Source organism: Scyliorhinus torazame, chromosome 8 (genome assembly GCF_047496885.1).
Source record: "Scyliorhinus torazame isolate Kashiwa2021f chromosome 8, sScyTor2.1, whole genome shotgun sequence".
NCBI classification, from domain to species: Eukaryota; Metazoa; Chordata; class Chondrichthyes; order Carcharhiniformes; family Scyliorhinidae; genus Scyliorhinus; species Scyliorhinus torazame.
In genome coordinates, this window is record NC_092714.1 from 102,613,893 (window position 1) to 102,627,189 (window position 13,297).

Below are 13,297 nucleotides of genomic sequence, written 5' to 3' on the forward strand. Positions count from 1 at the left end.
AGCAGTGCTCTGGGAGGCACTGAAGGCAGTGGTGAGAGGGGAGCTGATCTCAATCCGGGTCCATAGGGACAGGACAGAAATGGACCGACTGGTTCAGGAAATGTTACGGACGGACAGGAGCCACGCGGAGTCCCGGAAGCCAGAGCTCCTCAAGAAACGACAGAGGCTGCAGGCCGAGTTCGGGGTGCTGGCTACAGGCAAGGCTGTAGAGAGCTTAGAAAGGCAAAAGGCGCGATATATGAGCATGGAGAGAAGGCCAGCAGAACGCTCACGCAACAACTGAAGAAGAGAGAAGTGGTTAGGGAGATAGGAAGGATAGCGGATGGGGAGGGAAATCTGGTGGGGGACCCGGCAGGGCTGAACAAGGTGTTTAGGGACTTTTATAGTAAGCTATACACTTCGGAACCCTCAGGGGACCGGAGGGGATGAGACGATTCTTGGACGGACTGACCTTCCCAAGAGTGGGTAGGTGGTTGGTAGATGGGCTGGGGGCCCTGGTTGGGATCGAAGAGGTACTGGGGGGCCTGAAGGTCATGCAGTCGGGTAAAGCCCCAGGGCCGGATGGTTATCCAATGGAGTTTTACAAAAAGTCTGCCGAGGAAGTGGGGCCGGTGCTGGTCAGGGTTTTTAACGAGGCAAGAGACAGAGGGGTCCTACCCCCGACGATGTCGCAGGCCACTATTTCGCTTATTCTGAAACGGTATAAAGACCCGGTGGCCTGTGGGTCTTATAGGCCGATCTCTTTGATCAACGCAGACGCTAAGTTATTGGCCAAGATCTTGGCGACTAGAATTGAGGACTGTGTACCAGACATAATTGCATAGGACCAAACTAGGTTCGTAAAGGGTAGCCAACTGGCAGCCAATCTAAGAAGGCTGCTTAATGTGATCATGATGCCCCCAGAGAGCAGGGAGGCAGAGATAGTGGTAGCTATGGATGCGGAAAGGGCTTTCGACCGGGTCGAGTGGGACTAACTGTGGGAGGTGCTGGGTAGGTTTGGGTTTGGGGAGGGGTTCATTGACTGGGTTAGGCTGTTATACCAGGCCCCAGAGGCTAGTGTAAGGATGAACAGGACGACATCAGATTACTTCAGACTACACCGCGGGACAAGACAGGGTTGCCCTCTCTCCCCACTGCTGTTTGCGCTGGCCATAGAGCCGCTGGCAATTGCTCTGAGTGCTTCAAAGGACTGGAAAGGGCAGGTCTGGGGGGAGTGGAACATAAAGTCTCGTTATACGCAGATGACCTGTTGTTATACGTAGCGGACCCAATGGCGGGGATGGACGGCATCATGGAAATCCTGAGGGAATTTGGCCAATTTTCAGGATATAAATTGAACATGGCTAAGAGCGAGTTGTTTGTAATTCAGGCGAGGGGGCAGGAGAGTAGGCTGAAGGGGTTGCCGTTCAGGCTGGTAGGGGAAAGCTATAGATCAGTGTTCTTCAAACTTTTTTTCCGGGGACCCATTTTTACCAACCGGCCAACCTTCAGGACCCAACCCAGCCGATCTTCACGACCCACACTGGCCGACCTTTGCGACCCACGCCGGCCGACCTGCGCGATCCACCATTTTCTCTTACCTTGTTTGCTGCTGACAAAAGTGGAGGAAGTGGTTTTGGGTCCCTTTGTCCCTCGTACACGCTCCTCCAATGGAACCTGTTGGATGAAGGTGAAGCCTTCCGGTGTTGGGAAGTATGGAGTCTCCATCTGTCCAAAGTTCTGCAGTTTTTCCAGTAAAATTTTATCAAATAAATCCCCCCGGACTTGTAAAGAAAAAGAAAAATGAAATGGATAAAATCGATGAAAAAAATAAAAATTAAATGAATAAAATAAATGAAACCCCCCCCCCGAACTTGTAAAACAAAAAGCTGCGACCGTTTAAAAAGCGTCCGCACTGCACATTCGCACCGATGATCGGGCACACATGCGCAGTGCGGCCATATTTGTTTTACATGATCGCGGCCATTTTGCAGGCCGCTTGCAGCCGGTGTTATTAACAGCCGGCTGCTGCAGCTGTTGCGCGCAGATTTGCACGATTGGGAGGGCCGCGACGGACGGCTCCGCGACCCTCCCGACACCCACCCGCGACCCACCCGCCGGTCGCACCCCCGAGTTTGACAATGCCTGCTTTGGATACTTGGGGATACAGGTGGCACAGGACTGGGGCAGGTTGCATAAGCTCAACCTGTCCCGATTGGTGGAACGAATGAGGGAGGAGGTTCGGAGTTGGGATGCAATCCCTTTGTCACTAGCGGGGAGGGTGCAGACTGTCAAGATGATGATTCTCCCGAGATTCTTGTTCATATTTCAGTGTCTCCCCATTTTCATCCCGAGGTCCTTCTTCAAGAGACTGAATAAAATTATCCTGGGATTTGTCTCGGCGGGGAGGTCCCCGCGGGTGAGGAAGTTGATGCTCGAAAGGACAGAGGGGAGGGGGGGCTGGCGTTGCCAAACTTTAGCAACTACTACTGGGCAGCCAACATAGCGATGATAAGGGAATGTATGGTGGGCACGGGGTCAGTCTGGGGCGGATGGAGGCTGCTTCGTGCGGGGGCACCAGTTTGGCGGCCCTGGTTACGGTGCCTCTGCCGTTCCCACCGGCGCGGTACTCCCTATAGTGGTGGCGGCTTTGTGGATCTGGGGCCAGTGGAGGAGGCATCTCGGGGGAAGTGAGAGAATCGGTGTGGACCCCAATCTGCGGCAATCACCGATTTGCCCCGGGGAACATGGACGGTGGGTATCGACTGTGGCGGAGGGCGGGGATTGTGAGGGTGGGTAATCTGTTCCTGGAAGGGAGCTTTCCGAGCATGAGGGCGTTGGAGGAGAAGTTCGGGCTGGCGGGAGGGAATGACTTTAGATACTTACAGGTGCGGATTTCGATCGCAGACTGGTGCTGTCCTTCCCACGCCTTCCGCCAAAGGGCAGGCAGGACAGGGTCGTTTCTAGGGGAGAGGTAGGTGAGAGTAGAGTCTCAGATATTTACAAAGAACTAATGGGAGCAGAGGATACACAGACTGATGACCTGAAGCTTAAGTGGGAGGAGGAGCTCGGGGGGGGGGGGGGGGATGGAGGACGGTATTTGGGCAGAAGCTCTGGGCAGAGTAAACACGACCGCAATGTGTGCCAGGCTCAGTCTGATCCAATTTAAGGTTGTGCACCGGGCCCACATGACGGTGGCCCGGATGAGTAAATTTTTCGGGCTGGAGGACAAGTGTGCCAGATGCGCCGGTGGGCCAGCTAATCACTTGCACATGTTCTGGTCGTGCCCTAGACTAAAGGGGTACTGGCAGGGATTCGCGGATATCATGTCCCGGGTTTTGAAAACTGGGGTGGTAATGAGTCCTGAGGTGGCAATCTTTGGGGTGTCAGAGGACCCGGGAGTCCAGGAGGAGACGGTGTCCGATGTCTTGGCCTTTGCTTCCCTGGTAGCCCGGCGACGAATACTGTTGGCATGGAGGGACTCAAAGCCCCCGAAGACCGAAGCATGGCTATCGGACATGGCGAGCTTTCTCGGTCTAGAAAAGGTTAAGTTCGCCTTGAGAGGTTCACTATTGGGGTTCGCCCGGAGGTGGCAGCCATTCATTGACTTCTTCGCGGAGAATTAATCATCAGCGGGGGGGGGTTAGGGGAGTGTAGAGTAGGGGTGACTTAGGCTGGTCCTTGCACGAATGGAGTTGTGGCTTGCTTTACCTTTTGTACGGTACTATACAATGTCATTGTTTTATATGCCAAAAATACCTCAATAAAATTGTTTATTAAAAAAAAAGAAATGCTAACACACTATAGGCTTTCTTCACGGCTCTATCCACTTAGATGGCAACTTTCAGAGATCTATGGACATGAACTCCGAGATCTCTCTGCTCCTCAACATTCTTCAGAACCCTGCCGTTAACCCTGTAATCAGCATTCAAACTTGTCCTACCAAAATGAATCACCTCACACTGATCAGGGTTAAACTCCATCTGCCACTTTTCAGTCCAGCTCTGCATCCTATCAATGTCTCTTTGCACCCTTCAACAGCCCTCCACATTATCCACTACTCCACCAATCTTGGTGTCATCAGCAAATTTACTAACCCAACCTTCAACTCCATCATCCAAGTCATTGATAAAAATCACAAAGAGCAGAGGACCCAGCACTGATCTCTGTGGTACACCGCTGGTGACTGAGCTCCAGGATGAAAATTTACCATCTACCACCACCCTCTGTCTTCTATGTGATAGCCAGTTACTGATCCAATCGGCCAAATTTCCCTCTATGCCAGGCCTCCTTACTTTCTGTATGAGCTGACCATGGGGCACCTTATCAAACGCCTTATTAAAATCCATGTATACAACATCAACTGCTCTACCGTCATCTATGTACTTAGTTACCTCCTCAAAGAATACATTCAAACTTGTGACGCAAGACTTGCCCCTCACAAATCCGTGCTGACTATCCTGGATTAAGCTGTATCTTTCCAAATGATCATAATCCTATCCCTCAGGACCCTTTCCAATAATTTACCTATGACCAAAGTGAGACTAACTGGCCTATAATTCCCAGGGTTATACCTATTCTCTTTCTTGAACAAGGGGACAACATTTGCCTCTCTCCAGTCTTCTGGCACTATTCCTGTAGACAGGGAGGACATAAAGATCAAAGCTAAAGGCACTGCAATCTCATCCCTCGCCTCCCAAAGAATCCTAGGATATATCCCATCAGGCCCAGGGGACTTATTTATCCTCAGGCTTCTCAAAATTTCTAACACGTCTTCCTTCCAAATATCTACCTCCTCCAGCCTACCAGCCTGTATCACACTATCCTCCTCAACAACATGGCCCCTCTCCTTTGTGAACACTGAAGAAAAGTATTCATTCAGGGCCTCTACTATATCGTCAGACTCCATGCACACGTTCCCACTACTGTCCTTGACTGGCCCTAACTTCACCTTGGTCATTCTTTTATTCCTCACATAAGTGTAAAAAGCCTTGGGGTTTTCCTTGATCCTACCCGCCAACGACTTCTCTTGCCCCCTCCTAGCTCTCCTAAGCCCTTTCTTGAGTTCCTTCCTAGCTATCTTGTATCCCTCAAGTGCCCGAACTTAACCTTGTTTTCTCATCCTTACATAAGCCTCCTTCTTCCTCTTGACAAGACATTCAACCTCTTTTGTAAACCATGGTTCCCTCACTCGACCATTTCCTCCCTGCCTGACAGGGACAAACATATCAAGGACACGCCGTATTTGCTCCTTGGAGGTGCTGGGGCTGCAGGAAGGGAGGGGGGGGGTGGGAGGGTGCGATGTGGCCTTTGTCTCTCAGATTGACTGGCGACAGATACTGGTGAAAGGAAGGGATAGTGAAGGTGAGGGATGTGTTTGGGGAGGTTAAGTTTGCGGAGTTGGAGAAAGCCTGGGAGAGATTTGAGTTACCAAAGGGGAGTGAGTTTTGGTATTGGCAGGTGTGGGACCTTGTGCATAAGGAGCTGCCCTCATTCCCCAGTTTCTGGAATATAAGTTGTTAGAGAAGTTGCTGCTCCTGGATATGTGGGGGGATGGGAGGTTGGGAGGAAAGGGGCTGGCTTTGGTAAAAGGGATCAAGCGGAAGTGGGAGGAGGAGTTGGGGATAGAGATGGGCTGGGGAATTTGGAGTGAAATAATGCGGCGAGTCAACTCAACCTCCTCCTGTGCAAGGATGAGCCTAATACAATTTAAGGTGGTGCTTCGGGTTCATGTGATTTGGACCGGGATGAGTGAGTTCTTCCCAGGAGTTGAAGATGTGTGCAAGAGGTGTGGCAGGGGGCCAGCTGATTATGCCCATATGTTTTGAGGGTTGGCAAAGCTGGACAGATTTTGAGAGGTGATGTTTGCGAGTCTGTTAGGGATTGTGAAGGTAAGGTCACCTCAGACCCTATGGTGGTGGCTTTTGGAGACTCTGAGGCTGCAGGAAGGGAGGGGGTGCGGGGTGCGATGTGGCCTTTGTCTCTCTGAGTGCCTGACGACAGATACTGTTGAACTGGAGATCAGCAGTGTCGCTGGGGGTTGCGGGATTTGTACAGGTTTCTTAGGTTAGAGAAGATAAAGTTTCCCCTAATGGGTCAGAGGAAGGGTTCTCCGTGCGTTTCTGTCCTTGTTTGAGGAACTGCTTGTCGCTGGGGGGGGGGCAAATATAAAGGCGAAAAATGTAACTAATTGTATGTATCATGTTTATTGTTGCACTATGTTGTTGTTTTGGAGTGTGTTTGGAATAAAATATATTTTTAAACCTAAAACTAACCACATTAACACAAAGAAATAGGTTTACAATTATCAGATAAACAGTTCTTAAATGAAAGGAAAAAATTTAAGTTACTATCTACACCTGCCATTACTTCCAATTTCGCAACCCAATACAGTTCAAATACCACTTATAAATGACGTTAACAATCAGGTTGATGCACGATCAATTACACTCAAGACGAAGTGATTTCATAACTGAAGGCTTTAATCGACTAGAACTTGTCCCCCAGCAGCTTCGGTACAGAAAGTGAAGGCTACTGGGACGGCACCAGTTCTTATACTCCACCTGTCAGGGCGGAGCTACGTATCAACAGCCAATGGTAAACTCCTAGGTTTAACCAATGGTCATCAGCCTCTTAGGTACCGCAATACCTGATAATACCACACAGGTTTACTTGCTTATCCGTGCAGACCCTTGGAGAGAGAGACCCTGTCAGATACAACCTGAAAATCCTTCTGTCTAGTCACACACAATTCCTATGGCAAACTACCGTTCAACTTAAAAACTTACAGCAAACTGCAAAACTACAAACAGACTTGATTCTTCTCATTAATTATATCATCTGTATCCCACTCCAGTATCCCATGACCTGCTTAGCTAAGACTAAACACACTCACTCATAAATTATCTACACCCCAGGGAATCTCCCGCAATCAAAACAATATCTCACTAGCCATCTTATGCAAACAAGTAAATGGTTAGAAACCTTTGGCCACCTCACCTTTTACAACTTCTTAATGACAGCTTTAGCAGACACACTGCCTGTATGTATTTTACACCAGGACTTTTAGTAATGTTAATGCCTCAAATATGACAGATAATATAAAATATATAACAAGTTCTTTTTTCATCATACCCCCCGCCTTAAAAAAATGAACCAGAAATATGAAAAGATGGCTTCATTTTCCAAAGCCTTTTCTACTTTAAACGTTACTATTATACTATATGATACATTTCTCATCATATTTATACATGTAAATTTCTTCCCCAACTTTGAGCATTCCATTCTTCTTACATCTCAAAATCGTGATAAAGCATCTGCAATCACATTTTCTCTTCCTTCTACATGTATAATTTTCAAGTTAAATGGTTGTAGTAATAGACTCCTTTGAAATAGTCTTCCAGTTCAATCTTTAAACTTCTCCAGAAACTTCAATGGATTACGGTCTGTATAAACAATTGCCTCTGATGAATTGTTAGCAACATAAATGTCAAAATGTTGCAATGCCAATACCATGTCTCCTTCTCGATGGTCAAATATTTACTTTGATGAATATCTAGTTTTCTTCAAAAATAGCCAACTGATCTTTCTGTACCTCCGTCCCCTTCTTGTAACAGTACAGCACCAATGCCCACATCACTTTCAGTGTCGCCAAAACTGATGTGACGGTTAACACTGTTTTCAGACTGTCAAATGTCTCCTGACATACTAACGTTCAATGAAATTTCTAGTTCTTTTTTAGTCAGTGGAGCAACAGCACTGCTAAAATTAGGCACAAATTTTCTGTAGAAACCAACCCAGAAATTTCAGAACTTCTCTTCTCGTTGATGGCATTGGGAACTCCCCAATAGTTTCCGTTTTCACATTCCATGGGACCATCTGACAGTATGGCCTAAGTATGTGACTTGGGCTTTTACAAAGTCTGAACTGCCTCCATATCTTCAAGGTGGAGATCATCACTGGGTTTGAGGTATATCTCATTGGAGAGAGTGGGATTGGTGCCGTTACAAAGGCTCGACCCTCGACATGAACTTGCCTCCATCCTCTTCCACATGGTGTCCGACGCTCTGTACCACCCCAACACCTTCTCCGCATTAGCCGCCCAGTAATTCATGAGGAAATTGGATAGTGCTAGACCACCCAATTATTGGCGCTTCTGGAGGTACACCCTGCAGATTCTCGGCACCCTACACACCCATACAAAGTAATTCACTAACTTGTTCACTCTGGCAAAGAACGATTTAGCAAAAAAAATAGGAAGGCATTGGAACAAAAATAGAAACAATGGCAATTTAGCACACTGGGCTAAATCGCTGGATTTTAAAGCAGACCAAGGCAGGCCAGCAGCATGATTCAATTCCCGTACCAGCCTCCCCGAACAGGCGCCGGAATGTGGCGACTAGGGGCTTTTCACACGGTAGCATTGTGGATAGCACAATTGCTTCACAGCTCCAGGGTCCCAGGTTCGATTCCGGCTTGGGTCACTGTCTGTGCGGAGTCTGCACATCCTCCCCGTGTGTGGGTGGGTTTCCTCCGGGTGCTCCGGTTTCCTCCCACAGTCCAAAGATGTGCAGGTTAGGTGGATTGGCCATGATAAAATTGCCCTTAGTGTCCAAAATTGCCCTTAGTGTTGGGTGTGGTTACTGTGTTATGGGGATAGGGTGGAGGTATTAACCTTGGGTATGGTGCTCTTTCCAAGAGTCGGTGCAGACTCGATGGGCTGAATGGCCTCCTTCTGCACTGTAAATTCTATGATAACTTCATTGAAGCCTACTTGTGATAATAAGCGATTTTCATTTCATTTTCATTTCAAAATGTTAATTTTGATGATTTCAACCGTGCCCGCCAAGGCAATAGAACACTACTCCATCTCAGCAAATCAAGTCTCACCTTATCTAACAAATTTATAAAGTTTAACTTATGAAGCCTATGCTAATCATATACCACCTGGATATGCAGATACCAGAAGCTACGCCTGGCCCGGCGAAAGGTTAATACCCCTCCCAGGGGGATTGGCTCCCCTCCCTAGGGGATTAAACGGGAAGTACTCACTTTTCCCCAGATTTAATTTATAGCCCGAAAGGGGCTATAATCTCGTAATCTTGTCGACAGCGGAGACCGGATCTGTTACATATAGGTGCAGGTCATCGGCATAAAGTGACGCCCTATGTTCCCTTCTCCCCCGATCAATCCCCCTCCATTCCCCAGAAGCCCTCAGTGCTAGCGCCCGAGGTTCTACTGCCAGAACGAAAAAGGAGCGGCGACAATGGGCGTCCCTGTCTTGTACCCCCGCTCAGAGGAAAGTATCCCGATCTTGTCACCTTGGTGCAAAGGCTAGCCACGGGGTTCGTGTACAGCAGCTGCATCCATGAAATAAATTTCTGCCGACCTAAACCTCCCAAGTACCTCAATGAGGTAGATCCACTCCACTCTGTCTAATGCTTTCTCTGCATCCATAGATATAATCACCTCTGGCTCGGGGCCGAAAAAGGCGAGAGGAAAACATTCAGGGCTCGCCGTATATTAGACGACAGCTGCCTTCTCTTCACAATTACCATCTGGTCTTCTACCACTATATCTGGGGCACATGGCTCTAACTGCAAAGCCAGCACCTTAGCTAATACCTTGGCATCCACATTTAGCAGTGAAAGAACTACATTCCATGGGGTCCTTATCTTTAAAATAAGCGAGATGGAGGCATGTGTAAGCGTATCAGGCAGGTAACCTTGAGCTAGAGCATCATTGAACATATCTACCATAACTGGGACTAGTTGCTCACAGAATCTTTTGTAAATTTCAACCGGATACCCATCAGGATGGTGGACATCGCACTTTTGGGAGCTCGGATCAGTACCCAACTAGTAAAAGGATTTTTGCCTGTTCTTTTGGAGGTTACACACCAGGGAATTACAGAGATCGGCAGATTAGGCTCCCCCATGCCGATCCCATGCCCAACGTAAAGGAAGAGAGTCCAGGAAGTCTGAAACTGACCAGATCTCGGCGGACTCGGGGGTAGAAAGCCTTGGCCAAATAATTCAATAAGCAACTAGCTTGCATTTCGAGAAGCAGTGGAAGGTGATCTCTGACAAAATATCTATGTCAATAGACGAGTCGCTAGGACCATGCCGGGCAGAGCTTGACAAAGCCGTTGGAACAGTAAAATAAACATGGTGAGGCGCTGAAAGGTGTCGAGGAGGCACTTACGGGACACGAGGGCCAGCTTGCGCCGCTCAAGGCCGAGATTGCAGTGGCCGATGACAATAAAAGGTTGAAATCGGAGGTTTGAAGACCTGGAAAATCGGTCACGGAGGCAGAACCTCCAGGTTGTGGGATTTCCAGAGGGACTGGAGGGCACAAACCCCACCGAGTATTTATCACAAATGATCTGGAAGATGGTGGGCAATCGTGACGGACTTTATCAACAAACATGGACTGAGGTCCATTTAAACATGAGGTGTTATTTGGGGGATCTCTTGATTTGCAGCTTCTTGTAAAAGTTGTGGGCTGAAGGGGACATTGGGTTTTGTTGTGTATAGTTCTTGATAATTGGTCGTTGAAGTTTCTTTTTTCTAGTTGAAGGAATAATGGAGGAACTTGTACGTTGTATAGTAGTTGGATTTTTATATTTTCTCTTCCTAGAAATAGTTAATTCAAATTTGGGGCAATGTCTTGTCCCTTTCATTATCCTGGTGGGAGCTACCATGCTAGCAGTGTATAATGCTGGCGAACAGAAGGGAAGTGGGGGGGGAGGGGGTGAAGCTGCAGCCGTAAAACCAGCTCTAACTGGGTTGGCGGGCCTCGTGTCTGGATTGTTAATGGTCCGTGGACAAACTTGTAGTTAGACTATATTGGTCCCCTCCCCCCCACCTGCAGAAATGGATACAAATATGTGTTGGCCGTCATCGACACATTCACGAAATGGGTAGAAGCTTTCCCTTCAAGAACAAACACGGCCAAAGCCACGGCAAAAATTCTAATGAGCAAATTTTTACTAGAAGGGGACTCCCCCGCAGTATTGAGTCAGACCAAGGTTTGCACTTCGCAGGCAGAGTTATGAAAAATGTTCGGACGAATTTGGCATAAAACAGAAGTTTCACATTGCCTATCACCCACAGTCCAGCGGCATTGTGGAACGCATGAATTGGCCCCTAAAGGCAACACTTAGGAATATGGTACAGCAGCACAACACGACATGGGACACAGTGCTCCCATTCGCACTGATGTTTATTAGAAACATGGTTTCGAGTTCGACAGATACACCCCCATACCCTCATGACTGGACGACCCATGAAGGGTACCTAGTATTTATTTGGACTTGATTTGGCCAGCCCCGCAGTCACCGCCCTTACCCACAAAAAAGCGGTCCAAAACATGATGGAGAATATTAAAGCAGCACAGCTCACTGCAGCTGTTCAACTAGGTACTAGAAGAAAGCAGAGTAAGGCCTGCTTTGATAAGACAGTACACCCGACAGAGAATACAGTCAGACAGCAAGTCATGATCTCCCTGTACAATCCTCGTTCATTCCTCTCCCCTAAATTTGCAGGACCCTATTCAATTTCCGATAAAGTAAGTCCCTCAGTTTACAAGATCACATATCCTAATGGAAAATCAGGATAGTTCCATATAAACCAGCTTAAGGTTTATGGAACACAGTGCAGCCACTCACACCACCTCTCACTGGCAATGGCAGACAACAGAGACCCGTCACTGACAACCCAACCCAGAGTCCAATTTCACCCTAACACTTGATTCAGCCGCTAGCGATAGCGACAGCACAACGGACGCCCTTGATACTCCCGAACAATGGAAACACATACCAGGCCCCAGTCACTTCAGCCCCAGTGACACCGACCACGATATGTTCAGCCCCTCGGACACAATCTATTTGCCATTACCAGAACCTGACCCACCACCCGACGATAGCGACACCCCCCCCTTGCCCCTACCGCCCTACAGAATACAAAACATTGGCACCGTGACAATTCCTGTCATTTGACACGGAACGACGAGATGGACCCCACATCGGCCCACGCCGAATTGGCACAGAAAGTCCAGGCACGAGTTTGGCACCCGGGAGATGGTGATGACTCAGAGTCTGACTCCCACCATGCTAACCCCTTTGAGACTCTTTTTGGAATGGAAACTTGAGGTGTCCAGAAGATGAGAGAAAGGAACCGACTGAGATTTAGGGTGTCCTATTCCCTGATGGAACCTGCCCGCTTTCTTCTTTAGTTTGTTTTTTAATGTTGAATGTTCTCTCTCTTGTACGATTTTGTGTGTCGACCTCAGACACATTTCGTGATACAGTTATGACTACTCCTCTGATGCCACATGGCAGTTAAAGGAACAAGTTTGCTGAAGTCCATATATACTCAAATTCTTACAGCTCTTGGAAGGTCACTCAGGCAGTGGAGTAACGGCACTGATCCCCGCCCTGCCTGGGGACCCCCTATGTATTTGGTCAGCCAAACTCGGGTAGTGGAGCAACAGCACTGATCACCGCCCTACCTGGGGATTCCACCCATTCTTGCCCTGCCGCGGCTCATACGTACCCCATTCGGAGCATTATTTTCAAAACACTTTTTCTGTTCTTTTTAAACCTGTGGTTTAAAGAATGCACTTTTGCCACAGCTTTTGTTCCCTTTCCGGCGACCCTTCAGTTGCTAGCCCCCCCACGTGCTATTTACATGTTCAAAACACTTGGTTGAAACGGTTTTGCACTGGACGGAGAAATTGTTCGCCCACTCAGCCCATCAAACACAGGCTGCGAGAGTGCTCGCACTGTGACAGAACTTTTTTCGGATGTCTTGTCTCCCAAATGGTTGTTTTAAAAAACAAATGAGGGAGTCACGTATGGTGACGATTCTAAATGGGAAATTGACATTAAGGAGAAATCGACAAACGAGATATTAAGGAACAAGATAATAACATATTATGCTTGTACCCCCAGGAAAATCCGAATATACCAGAAGACAGAGGAAGATACAGACAAGATGAAGACAAACCTGATGATCTGCATCATGATCGTCGTTGGATCAACATAGTTGCACCCTTATTGATTGCCATATTTACAGTAGGTAAAAAAGGCAACAGGACTTTAACTGTGTTTTGGAACACAAAAATGGACCAATTAATGCCTAAATCTCTGTCTTCCCAAGGATGCCGACAGTTCTTTGAACTTTCATGGAGCAGATGGGGGGAGCGGACCAGTGGAGAATCCTGCACCCACATTATTGGGAATTCTTGTTTTTCTCACATAAATTCTTGTTGTTCTCTGCATACAGTCTACGCAAGAATAGATTATTTTCTGTTTGAT